Here is an 18325-nt window from a genome sequence, read left to right as displayed (position 1 = left end):
ATTCAAGTCTGAGAGGTTTAAAAATAGTATAATTTCTGTTTAGTTGCCCCTGAAGCTTTCAGTGGCACCTTCTACTTCCCACTTCCTACACAGTAACTTCTGAAGCAGAAGCTGTCTTTCTATTTTATACACAGGTTAAGGCAGAAAGAAAGCTAGAAAAGAAGGTGGAATAGAAGCTCTCACTCATATTCTTGTTTGTTATAGGCCCTGGGTGTCTCAGGGGACCCGTTCTTCTACTTTCACATTTCTACAGGGGACACCCAGAAGTTTTTTTCTTTTCACTCAGGAAAAGTGTTGCTCAGAAGTTTATAATTGCTTTCTTTATTGCCACCCTGGGGTCAGGCAGAGAGAAGCGTCTTAAGAGCAAGCAATAGTATCCATTCAAAGTGAGCTCAGCATCCCTCTTGAACTCTTCTCTGGTGCCTCCAGATCAGTGCCATGACGCTGGGTTACACATCAAGTTGTCATGGCAATAAATTCATAGCAGCTGACAGCATGAACAGGCGGTCCTGGGAGGAGACAGTGCTTGGCAATGATGACACAGCCATAGTGGTTAGATCTCCGTCTCTCATACTAGGGCTACTTGTCAGTCTGCTGTGACTGTGTCTCAGATGACTGGGGCACACAGTTGCTATCCACTTCACAGCTGATTAGTAGATTCAAGTGTTTATTAGGATCTTTCAAGTACACAGCCTCTAGGAAACATAGTCCTGAGCCTCTAATGCTCTGTGTATGTGTGTGCGCGTGTACCTGTGTATTTATGTTTGTGTGTCAAGGAGGGAAAACCATGAAAGGGAGGAGGTTCAGAAGAAGCGTATTACAGGGTCATATGCACGAAGCTGGTAAAGAACAACAGCGTACTTAGGCTCAAGTACCAAAATTTGTAGCCTCAGGGAGAAGCGTGCTGGCAGAAATAGAGGAAGGCTGGAGTGTTCTGACTGAAATGTGGGGTTCCTGTCCAAGGGAATGCGATTCTGAAAGTCAAAGGTACAAGCCAAGCCAAAGACTATATAAGGCAAATCTGAGGTCTAAACACGGAGAAGGAGAGCTTGAAGAGCACATATAGTTACTAAGTCTGAAGGGCGAAAGGTGAGATTTGAGGTAAAGATCAGGAAGCCAAGGATTCAGGGCCAAGTGGAGATGAGAAAGGAGAGAAAGCTGGCCTGGAACAAGTTGGAGGTAGAATCAGAATCCTAAATAGTTTCTTCAAATCACTCAGAAGCTCTCTGTGTCTTAGAATTGTGTTTCGGCAGATTAGTGGTTCAAGTGAGAGTGGGGCTGGATTAAAGGGTCTAGGTTGTGGGGGGGCAGGTGGAGCTTAAATGGAGCATTTGAGTCTAGAGAATGGGTATAGTTATTTAGTGGGGAGTGGTGGGAAAGGGGTGCAAGAAGGGGTGTTCATAGGTAAAGGGGGAGGCTTCTTCAGCCAGACTGTGGTGGAAAGGCAGGTGCGGGATGGCTTCTGACACTCAGTCAGAAGGTATTGACCGCCATGATGTGCCAGACCCTAGCAAAGATGTTTGAATTTCTCCTCCAGGTATTAAGTCAAGGCACCTGTTATCTAGTGGAGAAAATAAAACTTGATTCCAGAGTTTAGAGCCTGGGTGATTGCCTAAACTGTGGTATCGTTAAGGGGGAGAGGGGAACAGGACAAGGTTTGAAGGGAAGATATGAAAGAATAATGTTGTGTTTAGAAGGCAGATTATGTAGTCAAATTATGTGGGTTCAGACTCCACCTTTGCCACCTACTATGTGTGTGAATTTGGGCAGGTTTCTTATCCCCACTGTACCTCAGTTTCTTCATCTATGAAATTGATATAATAATAATTGCTACCTCATGGTATCATTGTGATGATTAATTGAAGTAACACATGTAAAGTGCTTAGAATAGTGCCTAATATGTAAGTGTCCAAAATGTTAGCAGTGACAATCATGAGGAGGAGGGAGAGGATTCAGTTTGATGCTTGATGGTTTAAGTAATAGGAAAGTATCCAGGTGGAGATAAACATCAAAAGGAATGGTGAGACTAGAGACCTCAAGAAAAAACTCAGGCTTAGGAGCTAACTGCATGGAGATGGTAGTTGAATTGCAAAGATGGGATGAAACTGCTAAGGAGGAGGTTATAGAGAGAAAGCAGTTTTGTACCCAGAGGGCATTTAACAATGCCTGGAGACTCTTTTGGTTGCCATAATTGGGGCTGGGGAGCAGTGCTACTGTCTCTACTACATAGAGGCCAGGGATGCTGCTACGTATTTTACAGTGCACAGGACATTTCCCCACAACAGAGAAATACTGACCCCAAATGTCAGTAGTGCCAAGGTTGAAAAACTCTCAGAGTTTCTCAATCACAGCTGTCTGGAGAGTGTGTGTAAAATTGCAGGGATGAAGCTGATAAACAGAAAGCCGGGGAAGTCCAAGGTCATAGAAGCCGTGAGAGGAGAGAAATTAAAGACTGAGGGGTATCAGCAGTGCTAAATGATACAGACAGGTCAGTAGTGAGAGCAAATGGAGTTGGTGACTAGTAGACTCTTTAGTGCTGGAGGAGACCGGGCAGCAGGCTTTATGTGACTTTCTAAATAAGATTGGTGGTTAAAAGTAGGAGGGGAGGCAGCACTGCCATAGGAAAAGGGTTATTCTGCATTCTTCTTTACTTCTTATTTTGACTGTGTTACCCTAACAACTTCTAGGTCAGATTCCTAGTTCCCTGATGCCCCTCTTGTTTTAGCAACAAGTGTGATTAGAGGCAAATCTGGATTAGTGAATTAGTTCCAAGAGTATAAACTTTGTGCAGCTATATCATTTTAGAGATAAAAGGAAGGTTGAGTTTAGCTTTTCATTTTTAATAGCTCAGGAACCTGAGGCCCTGAGAGATTCAGTGACTTGTCCAAAGTCACGCAGCTGGTTGGTTCTGAAAACATCCACGGCCTCTGACTCCCCATTCCGAGTGCTCTCTTCTGTGCCAGGTTGCTTTCTGGTGGTCTCATAATGGTTCTCAGAGGCTCAGTTTCCTTTTCAGGAGGAGGTTACTAGATAGAGTGGTTGTCAGAGCCCTGACCTGGAAAAGGCTGACCTGAGGTGAATCTTTGCTCCATAGCTTACCTGCTGCGTAACTCCGGGCCAGTGACTTTACCACTGTGGGCTTCAGTTCCCCTACCATAAAATGAAAGTAGTATTGCCTGCCTGAGGATTAAATCAGAAACACGTCTGTGATGGCACCTGGAATGCTGCCTGCACATGGTCGCTCTTAATATCTTCATCGTTATTATTCATAAGACTGTATCTTTGTCGCAGATTAAAAGGCAAGAGAATGTCCAGTGACAGGAACCAGGCGAAAGTTAGGCATGCCATCTGTTTCTCCCCACCTTACTCCTAACTCCATCTCCTACTTTGTGATAAGAGCAGTATCATGAGGGCTGGTGCTGCTGTGGTTATACAAGGTTTTGAAGCACATGTCTCTCCAGTATATTGTGATGATGTCTATTTGTCATTGATGAGCCTGTCACTCATTGGATCAGTTAGACCTTTTTCAGAGTTTTTCCAGACACTAAACCTGGCTCTTTTGAGGAGCCCCAGGATGACTGAGGGTCCCATCGAGGAATGTTCAAATGGCAGGAGCAGCACATGCTAAACGTGCTTAGGTCTTGTGGAAGCCATTATTTTAACTTTAGTTGAAAAGGACTTTTAAAAACCTTTAATTTGTGGTAGAAAAGCGGAATCAGATTAGGAAGGAAAGGTCTAGTATTTACTGGGAAGGCAAAGAATAAAATGTTGACATGTTTGAGACTAAGGTTCAAGCAGAAGAATTGTCCTGCCTGGCCCTTTGGATGCTCAGCCCACCCCCAGACCTTCTCTAGGCTCCACTTCAGTGGCTATTTCGTTTTCTGTTTTAATTGTATTAACTTTTAAAAATAGACTTTATTTCTTAGAATAGTTTTAGATTCTCAGCAAAACTGAGCAAAAAATAGCATTCCCATATGCCCCCTGCCTCCACAGATACAGCCTCCAACATCAGTATCCCACGCCAGAGTGGTGTATTTGTTACAATCAGTGAAACTGCATCATTATTACCCAAAGTCCATAGTTTACATTAGGGTTCACTCTTGGTGGTGTACATTCTGTGGGTTTGGAAAAATGCACAGTGACATATTATCTACCACTACAGTATCATACAGAATATTTTCACTGCCCTAAGAATCCTCTGTGTTCTGCCTGTTCATCCTTCTCTCTCCCCAAACCTCTGACATCCACTGATCTTATTACTGTCTCCATAGCCTTTTCTAGAATTTCATACAGGTTGAATTCTTTCATTTAGTCATACGCATTTAAGGTTCTTCCATGTCTTTTCATGGCTTGATAGCTCTTTTTTTTACACTGAATAATATTCCGTTGTCTGAATGTATCACAGTTTATTCATCCATTTACCTACTTAAAGACATGTTGGTTGCTTCCAAGTTTTGGCAATTGTGAGTAAAGCTGTAAACATCCATGTGCAGGTTTTTGTGTGGACCTAAATGTTCAGCTCCTTTGGGTAAATAGCAAGGAGCATAATTGCTGGATCCCATGGTAAGCGTATGTAGTTTTCTAAGAAATTGCCAACCTGTTTTCCAAAGTGGCTGTACCACTTTGGAAAAGTGGTACATTTGCATTCTCATCAGCAGTGAATGAGAGTTGCTCTACATCCTCATCAGCATTTGGTGTTGTGATTGTTCCGATTTTGGCCATTCTAATAGGTGTGTAGTGGTATGTCAGTGTTGTTTTGATTTGCATTTCCCTGATGACATATCATGTTGAGAATCTTTCCAATGCTTATTTGTCATCTGTATATCTTCTTTGATGAGATGTCTGTTCAGGTCATTGGCTCATTTTTTAATTGGGTTTTCTTATTGTTGAGTTTTAAGAGTTCTTTGTATATGTTGATAACAGTCCTTTATCAGGTGTGTTTTCTTCCAGTCTGTGTCTTGCCTTCTCATTCTCTTAAGTGTCATTCTCAAAGAACAAGTTTTTTAATTTTAATGAAGTCCAGCTTATCAATTATTTCTTTCATGGATAGTGCCTTTGGAATTGTATCTAAAAAGTCATCACCATACCCAAGGTCATCTATGTTATCTTCTAGGAGTTTTATAGTTTTGCATTTTACATTTAGGTCCATGATTATTTTGAATTAATTTTTGTGAAAGATATAAGATCCCTGGCTAGATTCTTTTTTTTTTTTTTTGCATGTGGACATCCAGTTGTTTCAGCATCATTTGTTAAAAAGACTGTGTTTTCTCCATTTGTATTGCCTGTGCTCCTTTGTTCAATATCAGCTGACTGTATTTATGTGGATCTACTTATGAGCTCTGTTCTGTTCCACTGATATATTTGCTTGCTCTTTCAGCAGTACCACACTGTCTTGATTACTGTAGCTTTATAGTAAGTCTTTAAGTTGAGTAGTGTCAGTCTTCTGACTTTGTTCTTTTTCTTCAGTATTGTATTGACTATTATGGGGCTTTTACCTCTCCATGTAAACTTTAGAATCAGTTTGTTAATATCCATAAAAAAACTTGCTGGGATTTTGATTGGGACTGCATTGAATTCATAGATCAAGTTGGGAAGAACTGACATCTTGACAATTTTCAGTCTTCCTGTCTATGAACATGGACTGTCTTTACATTTTTTTCTCCTTTGATTTCTTTCATTTTAGTTTTCCTCATATAGATTTTGTACATATTTTGTTCAATTTATACCTAAGTATTTCATTTTGGGGGTACTAATATAAATGGTATTGTGTTTTAAAATTCAAATTCCATTTGTTCACTGATGGTATATATAGGGAAGTGATTGACTTTTATATATTAGCTCTGTATCTGGCAACTTTGTTATAACTGCTTATTAGTTCCAGGAGCTTTTTTTGATGATTCTTTTGGATTTTCTACATAGATGATCATGTCAATTGTGAACAAAGGCTGTTTTATTTCTACCTTCTCAACGTGTAAACCTTTTATTTCCTTTTGTCTTTTGAAAAGGAGTAGTGAGAGGAAACATACTTACCTTGTTTTTTTTTTTTTTTTTGTGGTACGCGGGCCTCTCACTGTTGTGGCCTCTCCCGTTGCGGAGCACAGGCTCCGGACGCGCAGGCTCAGCGGCCATGGCTCACGGGCCCAGCCGCTCCGCGGCATGTGGGATCTTCCCGGACCGGGGCACGAACCCGCGTCCCCTGCATCGGCAGGCGGACTCCCAACCACTGCACCACCAGGGAAGCCCTACTTACCTTGTTTTTGATCTTAGCAGGAAAGGTCTAGTTTCTCACCATTAAGTATGATGTTAGCTGTAGATTTTTTGTATATATATATTTTTTGTATATTTTTTTATGAAGTTGAGAAAGTTCTCTGTTCCTAGTTTGCTGATGGTTTTTATCATAAATAGACATTAGATTTTGTCAGGAGCTTTTTTTTGCATCTACTGATATGATCATGTGATTTTTCTTCTTTAGCCTGTTGATGGTAGATCATATGAACTGGTTCTCAAATGTTGAACCAGCCTTGCATACCCAGGATAAATCCCACTTAGTCGTGGTATATAATTCCTTTTATACATTGTTGGATTCGAATTGCTAATATCTTACTGAGGATTTAACTTCTTTTTGAGCCATATTTCTTTTAAAAAATTACTCTTCAAGAAAAGATAAGTGTTACACATTATTGTAGAAAATTTGGACTGAAAAGTTAAAAAAAAGAAAAGTACCCTTAATTCCAGCACTCAGAGATAACCACTCTCCAACATTTTGGTATATTTCTTATAGTCTTTTGTAATACAAATAATAATACAGCAGCAGTAAATATCACATTACTTCATTGAGTGCATACGTGAAGTAACTAAGTGATAACTGAGGTAGAGATCCCATGGTACTCTTAACCAAACGAGGAAAGGAGGTAAAGAAGATACAAATGACTGCTTTTGTCTAGAGGCTGCTGATGAAGATGAGAAAAGTGGTTTGGCAAGAGATTAAATGTTCATTTTAATAACATTTTCTCTACCCTTCTCAACGCCCCATTGTAAAATCCAAGCAATCCAGGCTTCTAACCACGTTGTCAGGAAAATGTTTGCCATCCCTCAGAATGTTGGTAATAGAATGTAGTTCACAGTTTTTGTTTTTTTCATAGATCTTATCTGCTGTGTTTCTAGCCTGTTGGATAATTTTCCAAGCCTTAGGAGTGGACAGTTGTTTTATTCACAAATAGTGGCTCTCCCACTCATATACAAAAGACACAGGAAAATGGGAGATCCAGCCATCCACTGAAAAAGGACTCTGTCCTACTTGTTGATGAAGCTCTTCCCTTGTCTGTCCTCAGTGGAGCCTGGCAGAGGTTTGCAAGGAGCTCTCTTGAGGTAAAATGCCAGAATAAACCCCAGGCTATACAGAAGGCTTAACTTTGAGATTTCCTACCTGGAAGTTTCCATAGACACTGGCATGCTGAGAGGGTGCCATGCTGTGGGAGTGAGGACAGATTGCAGCATTGAAAAAGTTCCATTTTCTGCTTTTTTATTATACTCTTTTTGAATAGTAGTCATTCAGAAGAGGAAAAAGGGAGTAAAAATGGACTTTTTCACCTTTGGGGAGGTATTTAGCATCTTCACACTCTATTTCATGCACTTCACAAGTTTTTTAGTCATTTTTGGAATGGGCTCCTTTAAAGTTACTTGCAGGAAATTTGGCTAAGAGAACAAGTATTTCTGAAAGCTTCAATCATTGTAGACTCAGATGCTTTTCCTTTGTGTAGCTTCCTGCTCCTGACCCTGTTCCATCTTTCTCAGTTCATCCCAGCAATGTTTTTCTGGAACAAATCTTTCTTAAGCCATCATGCTTTCTAGCTATTATGCTTGTTGTTTTTATAATCTGCCTATAATAAAAATGTAAATAAAACCTTGGTTTCCTAGAGGCCAGCTAGCTGGGAGGTAATGGCTTCCAGCCTATGTCAAACACATTGAATGCTGGTGTTTTTTAAGTACAAGCTCTTAATTCAAGGTTTTATGTGTTTAATTATGTGTGTGTTAATATAAAGTGCCAGTCTGCATGCCTCTTGGGTCTGGTCTAGCTTAGAAATATTAACTATAAGAGCATAAAGAAAGTACCATGGAATGAGACTTAGCTCTTCAAATGTATATCCTTTATCCCAAGATTCACTTCGGGGGAACAAACATCCTAGTGGGGATAACAACAGAAGCAACCTGTTAACTGGAGAAATATCTCAGTTAAGAAGAAATAAATATGAAGAACCTGAAGCAGGCAGAAAGGGATCATTAGAGGCAATGTGTTATAGCAGGAACTACACTGACTAGACCAGAGGAAAGTTGGTTTCTAAACCATACTTTGTTACTGTACCTCTCTGGGACCTTTTTTTTTCCAACCTGTAAAGTTGGACTCAGCTCTAGTAAGAACTATCAGATGTTCACTAGTTAGTTCTGACGATTCACAAATAAGCTGCTTATTTTTTCAAATTACAATGCTGTGTTTAAGTAATTTTAGAAAATGCTATATTTAAGTAATAGCTGCTTTTCACCTAATGCAACCATAACGAAGATATGTCAACTTGCTTACAACCTAGGGCTTTAAAGTTTTAACAACTTAGGGACCAATCAATTGACCAAAGAGAACAAACTCTTTTTACGGTTTTGTTTGTGTAGAGCAGCAGTCCCCAACCTTTTTGGCACCAGGGAGCAGTTTTGTGGAAAACAGTTTTTCCACGGACTGGTGAGGGGGGAGTTGTTTCAGGATGATTCAAGCACATTACATTTATTGTGCACTTTATTTCTGTTATTATTACATTGTAATATATAATGAAATAATTATACAACTCACCATGATGCAGAATCGGTGGAAGCCCTGAGCTTGTTTTCACTTGCCACTCACCAATAAGGTTTTGATATGAGTCTGCAAGCAATTGATTTATTATGGTCTCTGTGCAGTCAGACCTCTCTGCTACTGATAAACTGTATTTGCAGCCGCTCCCCAGCACTAGCATCACTGCCTCAGCTCCACCTCAGATCATCAGGCATTAGATTCTCATAAGGAGCACGCAACCTAGACCCCTCGCATGTGCAGTTCACAGTAGGGTTCACGCTCCTATGAGAATCTAATGCCGCCGCTGATCTGACAGGAGGTGGGGCTCAGGCAGTAATGTGAGCAATGGGGAGCGGCTGTAAATACAGATGAAGCTTTGCTTGCTCACCTGCCCACTGCTCACTTCCTGCTCTGCAACCCGGTTCCTAACTGGGGGTCTGGGGACCCCTGCTGTGGAGGACCCAGGTCCCTCAGGTGTGATTTTCCTGGAGAGCACTACCAGTGCCCTAGGAAGTACTTCAGGGAGGAAGGGGAGATTCTTCTTTTAACTGGAGTGGTTTTACTTTTGGTTCTATTATACTTTGGGGTTCTACATTAAAACTTTGGGGCAAGGGAAGTTCTGTGGCTTTAAAAAGATTTGACAGTTACTAGTAGATCCTATTTTAAAAAAGGAATCTTTTACATCACCAGTTTTATCATTCTGTGATATATCCAGCCTTCTGTCTTCCCTGCTTGTGAAGAATTTTCTCTGTGGACATAACTTGTGTGTGGTATACTCAAGAGTATGGGACTGTCACTCTCACCTTTGGGGAGCTGTAGGATAGAGGCTGAAGAAGTTCTAGGAAACCTAGTCAAATGATGTCAGTGGTTCCCAACTAGCAGGTGCTGATGCAAAGGACCTGCTGCTCATGGAGAACTGTGAAGTTTATAGCAGGATGGAGTTTTAATGATGAGGTGAAATGAAACCTGAAAGGGAGTTTTTGTAAGTTGTTTCATTCCTGCTATTGGTAGGAGTCCTTTCTCCAGAGTACTCAACCTACCACTTGCCTAATCCCCCAGGGTGTCTCTCCTTTGGGCTCTGGATTTAAATAAATGCCGTGACCCAGAATTTGTTCTTGCCATTTTGAGCTAGGTTGGAGAATACCTGTCTGTTGATTAGTAGAGAACTGGAATGAGAAGGCAGCATAAAATTTTTATAGAGTAAATTATTCTGCTTTCAATTCTCATTTGTGGCCTGATCTGTATAAAAATAAATTGCATAAAATAAAGGTTGAAAAACCTGTGTAAAGTAAAGGAAAATAGAGAATTTAATTTTTAAAAACCATGATTTATTCACCTACTGAAGTGTAGTCCCTTTCCTGACTGTAATGTCAACTTCCTAACTTCAAATCACATGTGTATGTGATGTCTAGTAAAATAGGTTGTGAGTCAGTTTTTATTATGCTGTCCATTTTTAGTCACTTGGAAGAGCTTTTCTTAGGAATTCAGAAAAGTTCATGCCTTAGCTAAAACTTCCTAGGTTAGTCTCTAAGAGAAGTTCCTAGGTCTTATAAGACCAAATTTATTTCAAGGGTAGAGATCCACGTCCACTGATAAATGATCACCATAGAGCATAACAGCCTTGAAATATACACACTAAAAATAAAAAGGAATTATATAAATAAACACAAATCACAGTTCTCAATCTGATAAAGAACTTGCCGGGACATTAATAATATTTAACACCCCCCCCCCCCCCCCGCTTTTCTTTAGCACCAGGGAGAGTACCTGCAAAGAGTATATGAATTCATGAGGGCTTATGTCACTTAGTCACTTGATATGTGAATGGGTACATGTCCTACAGGCCTTATTTTGAATTGACGTTTTTATGGCAGTGTTACAAAAGGTGCTTAAAGTATCAAGCCTATTTCAATTTTTAAGAGGCTAATAAAAAATGGCCTCATCTTACCCTCTCCTTTAGTCTTTCTCTTTCTCAATCTCCTTTTTAGGTTTTCCCAGTTAGACTTCTCTTCTGACAGACTGTTATAGTGAACAGAGCACCAGACTGGGAGCAAGAAGATTGGAGAACTTTGTGTCTCCTAAAAGATTGCAACTGGGTCTGTTTCCTTATCTGTGAAAGAAAGGGGTTCACTTAGATGACAGCCACTTTCTCTTTCAGCTCTAAAATTCTCTATTGGCTTTTGTCCTTTGGTCTACTGTTCTACCTCTTCCCTGTTTCCTACCTCAGCTACTCAATACGCATAGTTGTTTAAAAGTACTCATAAAATAAATATGGTTATGAGGAAACATTAATAAGTGTAGTTATTGGCAAGATGTGGAGTTTAGAAGTTCTTATTTTGGTAGTTTCTCATTTTGTTTGCCTTATGCCCTAGCCAAATACAGCCTAGAGTCATATTTTAATTATTCTGCATAGTTGTTGCAAAATAAAACAGTAATATATTTTCACCCATCAGAGAGTAAAGATTTAAAGACTTGATGATATCCAATATCAGTAAAGGTGTAGGCAAATGCTTTCACACATTGTTGTGGGAATGTAATTGGTGCATCCTTTTTTGGAGGGCAGTTTGGCAGTATCAGTCAGTAATTTTAGAATATATATAAATTAATTCAGTGACTCCAAAGGTTTCTAAAGAAATTCATGTACGGATATTAAGAGGTATAGCCAATGATGTTCATTGCTGTTCATAAAAGCAAAAAATTGGAAATATCCTGTATTTCCATTAAGAAGGGAAATATTTAATGAATATATTTATCCTTTTCTCTCTCTATATAAATATCCATATCTGTATATACCTGTATCATACAGACATTAAAAATAATACAATGAATGAATTGCTCTGTATGTACTACCATATTTTAAGTAGAAAAGCAAGACACAGAACCATATGTTCACCATGATCCATTTACATAAAAACAACATAATTGTCTGTACACATACAGGTATACCTTGTTCTGCTGTACTTCACTTTATTGTGCCTTGCAGATACTGTGTGTCTTACAAATTGAAGGTTTATAGCAACCCTACATCGAGCAGTGCTATTTTTCTAATAGCATTTGCTTACTTCATGTCCCTATGTCACATTTTGGTAATTCTTGTAGTATTTCAAACTTTTTCATTATTATTGTACTTGTTATGTTGATCTGTGATCAGTGATCTTGATGTTACCATTGCAAAAAGATTATGACTTGCTGAAGGCTCAAATGATGGTTAGCATTTTTTAGCAAGAAAGTATTTTTAATTAAGGTATGTACATTTTTGTAGACATAATGCTATTGCATACTTAATAGACTACAGTATAGTATAAACACAACTTTTATATGTACTGAGAAACCAAAAAACTTGTGTGCCTCTGTTTATTATAATATTCATTTTACCGTGGTGGTCTAGAACAGAACCCACAGTGTCTCCAAGGTATGCCTGTATATGAATTGATACATAACTAAAATAGAAAAATGGCTGGAAGGGCATGTATCAAACTGTTAACAGTAATTATCCCCTGAGAAGGAAAAAGGTATTGGGATAGAGAGAGAAGAGGAATTTCTTTTTCTTTTTTTTTTTATATACACCCATCTATTAAATTTTTAAAAAGTAATCATATATTACTGGTATAAACATAAACAAAGGAGAGATTGGAACCAAGATGGCAGAGTAGAAGGACGTGCTCTCACTCTCTCTTGTGAGAACACCAGAATCACAGCTAGTTGCTGGACAGTCATCAACAGGAAGACACTGGAACTCACCAAAAAAGATACCTCACATCCAAAGACAAAGGAGAAGCCACAATGAGATGGTACCAGGGGCGCAATCACAGTAAAATCAAATCCCATAACTGCTGGGTGGGTGACTCACAGACTGGAGAACACTTATACCACAGAAGTCCACCCACTGGAGTGAAGGTTCTGAGCCCCACATCAGGCTTTCCAACCTGGGTTTCTGGCAATGGGAGGAGGAATTCCTAGAGAATCAGACTTTGAAGGCTACTGGGATTTGATTGCAGGACTTCGACAGAACTGGGGGAAACAGAGACTCCACTCTTGCAGGGCACACACAAAGTAGTGTACACATCAGGACCCAGGGGAAGGAGCAGTGACCCCAGGCTAGACTGAACCAGACCTACCTGCCAATGTTGGAGGGTCTCCAGCAGAGGCGGGGGGTGGCTGTGTCTCACCGTGGGGACAAGTACACTGGCAGCAGAAGCTCTGGGAAGTACTCCTTGGCGTGAGCCCTCCCAGAGTCTGCCATTAGCCCCACCAAAGAGCCCCGGTAGGCTCCAGTGTTCGGTTGCCTCAGGCCAAACAATCAACAGGGAGGGAACCCAGCCCCACCCATCAGCAGTCAATCGGATTAAAGTTTTACTGAGCTCTTCCCACCAGAGCAACAGTCAGCTCTACCCACCACCAGTCGCTCCCATCAGGAAACTTGCATAAGCCTCTTAGATAGCCTCATCCACCAGAGGGCAGACAGCAGAAACAAGAACTACAATCCTGCAGCCTGTGGAACAAAAACCACATTCACAGAAAGATAGACAAGATGAAAAGGCAGAGGGCTACGTACCAGATAAAGGAACAAGATAAAGCCCCAGAAAAACAACTAAATGAAGTGGAGATAGGCAATCTTCCAGAAAAAGAATTCAGAATAATGATGGTGAAGATGATCCAGGACCTCAGAAAAAGAATGGAGGCAAAGATCGAGAAGATGCAAGAAATGTTTAACAAAGACCTAGAAGAAGAACAAACAAACAGAGATGAACAATACAATAACTGAACTGAAAACGACACTAGAAGGAATCAATAGCAGAATGACTGAGGCAGAACGGATAAGTGACCTGGAAGACAGAATGTGGAATTCACTGCTGTGGAACAGAATAAAGAAAAAAGAATGAAAAGAAATGAAGACAGCCTAAGAGACCTCTGGGACAACATTAAACACAGCAACATTCGCATTATAGGGGTCCCAGAAGGAGATGAGAGACAGAAAGGACCCGAGAAAATATTTGAAGAGATTATAGTGGAAAACTTCCCTAACATGGGAAAGGAAATAAGCCACCCAAGTCCAGGAAGCGCAGAGAGTCCCAGGCAGGATAAACCCAAGGAGAAACACTCTGGGACACATAGTAATCAAATCGGCAAAAATTAAAGACAAAGAAAAATTATTAAAAGCAGCAAGGGAAAAATGACAAATAACATACAAGGGAACTCCCATAAGGTTAACAGCTGATTTCTCAGCAGAAACTCTACAAGCTATAAGGGAGTGGCATGATATACTTAAAGTGATGAAAGGGAAGAACCTACAACCAAGATTACTCTACCCAGCAAGGATCTCATTCAGATTCGATGAAGAAATCGAAAGCTTTACAGACAAGCAAAAGCTAAGAGAATTCACCACCAAACCAGCTCTACAACAAATGCTAAAGGAACTTCTCTAAATGGGATACACAAGAGAAGAAAAGGACCTACAAAAACAAACCTAAAACAATTAAGAAAATGGTCATAGGAACATACATATCGATAATTACCTTAAACGTGAATGGATTAGATGCTCCAACCAAAAGACACAGGCTTGCTGAATGGATACAAAAACAAGACCCACATATATGCTGTCTACAAGAGACCCACTTCAGACCTACCGACACATTCAGACTGAAAGTGAGGGGATGGAAAAAGATATTCCACGCCAACGGAAATCAAAAGAAGGCTGGAGTAGCGATACTCATATCAGATAAAATAGACTTTAAAATAAAGAATGTTACAAGAGACAAGGAAGGACACTGCATAATGATCAAGGGATCAATCCAAGAAGAAGACATAAGAATTATGAATATATATGCACCCAACATAGGAGCACCTCAATACATAAGGCAACTGCTAACAGCTATAAAAGAGGAAATCGACAGTAACACTATAGTACTGGGGGACTTTAACAACACCTCACTTACACCAATGGACAGATCATCCAAAATGAAAATAAATAAGGAAACAGAAGCTTTAAATGACACAATAGACCAGACAGATTTAATTGATATTTATAGGACATTCCATCCTAAAACAGCAGATTATACTTTCTTCTCAAGTGCACACGGAACATTCTCCAGGATAGATCACATCCTGGGTCACAAATCAAGCCTCAGTGAATTTAAGAAAATTAAAATCATCTCAAGCATTTTTTCTGACCACAACGCTACAAGATTAGAAATGAATTACAGGGAAAAACACATAAAAAACACAAACACATGGAGGCTAAACAATATGTTACTAAATAACCAACAAGATCACTGAGGAAATCAAAGAGGAAATCAAAAAATACCTAGAGACAAATGACAATGAAAACATGGTGATCCAAAACCTGTGGGATGCAGCAAAAGCAGTTCTAAGAGGGAACTTTATAGCTACACAAGCCTACCTCAAGAAACAAGAAAAATCTCAAATAAACAATCTGTTACACCTAAAGGAACTAGAGAAAGAAGGACAAACAAAACCAAAAGTTAGCAGAGGAAAGAAATCATAAAGATCAGAGCAGAAATAAATGAAATAGAAACAAAACAGTAGCAAAGATGGATAAAACTAAAAGCTGGTTCTTTGAGAAGATAAACAAAATTGATAAACCATTAGTGAGACACATTAAGAAAAAGAGGGAGAGGACTCAAATCAATAAAATTAGAAATGAAAAAGGAGAAGTTACAGCAGACACTGTGGAAATACAAAGCATCCTAAGAGACTACTACAGGCAACTCTATGCCAATAAAATGGACAACTGTAGAAAGGTATAACCTTCCAAGACTGAACCAGGACGAAATAGAAACTATGAACAGACCAGTCACAAGTAATGAAATTGAAACTGTGATTAGAAATCTTCCAACAAACAAAAGTCCAGGACCAGATGGCTTCACAGGTGAATTCTATCAAACATTTAGAGAAGAGCTAACAGCCATCCTTCTCAAACTCTTTCAAAAAAATTGCAGAGGAAGGAACACTCCCAATCTCATTCTATGAGGTCACCGTCACCCTGATATGAAAACCAGACAAAGATACTACAAAAAAAGAAAATTACAGGCCAATATCACTGACGAATATAGATGCAAAAATCCTCAACAAAATACTAGCAAACAGAATCCAGCAACACATTAAAAGGATCATACACCATGATCAAGTGGGATTTATCCCAGGGATGCAAGGATTCTTCAATATATGCAAATCAATCAATGTGATACACCATATTAACAAATTGAAGAATAAAAACCATATGACCATCTCAATAGATGCAGCAAAAGCTTTTGACAAAGTTCAACACCCATTTATGATGAAAACTCTCCAGAAAGTAGTTATAGAAGGAACCTATGTCAACATAATAAAGACCATTTACGACAAACCCACAGCAAACATCATACTCAATGGTGAAAAACTGAAAGCATTTCCTCGAAGATCAGGAACAAGACAAGGATGTCCACTCTCACCCTTATTATTCAACATATTTTTGGAAGTCCTAGCCACGGCAGAGAAGAAAAAGAAATAAAAGGAATACAAATTAGAAAAGAGGAAGTAAAACTGTCACTGTTTTGCAGATGAATTGATACTATATATAGAGAATCCTAAAGATGCCACCAGAAAACTACTAGAGCTAATCAGTGAATTTGGTAAAGTTACAGGATACAAAATTAATGCACAGAAATCTCTTGCATTCCTATACACTAATGATGAAAAATCTGAAAGAGAAATTAAGGAACACTCCCATTTACCATTGCAACAAAAAGAGTAAAATACCTAGGAATAAACCTACCTAGGGAGACAAAAAACCTGACGAAAGAAATTAAAGATGATACCAACAGATGGAGAGATATACCATGTTCTTGGATTGGAAGAATCAATATTGTGAAAATGACTATACTACCCAAAGCAATCTACAGATCCAATGCAATCCCTATCAAATTACCAATGGCATTTTTTTATGGAACTAGAACAAAAAATGTTAAAATTTATATGGAGACACAAGAGACCCCGAAGAGCCAAAGCAGTCTTGAGGGAAAAAAAATGGAGCTGGAGGAATCAGACTCCCTGACTTTAGACTATACTCTAAAGCTACAGTAATCAAGACAATATGGTACTGGCACAAAAACAGAAACATAGGTCAATGGAACAAGACAGAAAGCCCAGAGGTGAACCCATGCACCTATGATCAACTAATCTATGATAAAGGAGGCAAGGATATACAATGGAGAAAAGACAGTCTCTTCATTAAGTGGTGCTGGGAAAACTGGATGTAAAAGAATGAAATTAGAACAGTCTCTAACACCATACACAAAAATAAACCCAAAATGGATTAGAGACCTAAATGTAAGACCGGACACTATAAAACTCTTAGAGGAAATCATAGGAAGAACACTCTTTGACATAAATCACAGCAAGATCTTTTTTGATCCACCTCCTAGAGTAATGGAAATAAAAACAAAAATAAACAAATGGGACCTAATGAAACTTCAAAGCTTTTGCACAGCAAAGGAAACCATAAAGAAGACGAAAAGACACCCCTCAGAATGGGAGAAAATATTTGCAAACGAATCAATGGATGAAGGATTAATCTCCAAAATATATAAACAGCTCATGCAGCTCAATATCAAAAAAAGAAACAACCCAATGCAAAAATAGGCAGAAGACCTAAATAGACATTTCTCCAAAGAAGACATACAGATGGCCAAGAAGCACATGAAAAGCTGCTCAACATCACTAATGATTAGAGAAATGCAAATCAGAACTACAATGAGGTATCACCTCACACCAGTTAGAATGGGCATTATCAGAAAATCTACAAACAACAAATGCTGGAGAGGGTGTGGAGTAAAGGGAACCCTCTTGCACTGTTGGTGGGAATGTAAATTGATAGAGCCACTATGGAGAACAGTATGGAGGTTCCTTAAAAAACTAAAAATAGAATTACCGTGTAATCCAGCAATCCCACTACTGGGCATATACCCAGAGAAAACCATAATTCAAAAAGACACAGGCACCCCAGTGTTCATTGCAGCACTATTTACAATAGCCAGGTCATGGAAGCAACCTAAATGCCCATCGACAGACGAATGGATAAAGAAGAAGTGGTACATATATACAATGGAATATTACTTAGCCATAAAAAGGAACGAAATTGGGTCATTTGTTGAGACGTGGATGGGTCTAGAGACTCTCATACAGAGTGAAGTAAGTCAGAAAGAGAAAAACAAATATCGTGTATTAACGCATATATGTGGAACCTAGAAAAATGGTACAGATGAACTGGTTTGCAGGGCAGAAATAGAGACACAGATGTAGAGAACAAACTTATGGACACCAAGGTGGGGGAGAGCCGTGGGGTGGTGGTGGTCGTGGTGTGATGAATTGGGAGATTGGGATTGACATGTATACACTGATGTGGATAAAACTGATGACTAATAAGAACCTGCTGTATAAAAAAATAAATAAAATTCAAAAAATAAATAAAGGAAAAAGTAAAAAGGAAGGATAAGGAATTACTTC

At 39.2% G+C, this 18325-nt stretch overlaps 1 protein-coding gene across 7 annotated transcripts in view; it reads left to right on the top strand.

Moving 5' to 3' along the window:
- TRIM44 (tripartite motif containing 44) overlaps window positions 1-18325 on the top strand; it is a 119013-nt gene that overhangs the window by 31235 nt on the left and 69453 nt on the right. The window lies entirely within an intron of this gene.

This window comes from Stenella coeruleoalba (genome assembly GCF_951394435.1).
Source record: "Stenella coeruleoalba genome assembly, chromosome: 8".
In the NCBI taxonomy this organism is placed as follows: domain Eukaryota; kingdom Metazoa; phylum Chordata; class Mammalia; order Artiodactyla; family Delphinidae; genus Stenella; species Stenella coeruleoalba.
Note: the sequence above shows the minus strand (reverse complement) of the source record. Positions and strands in the feature narration are given on the sequence as shown.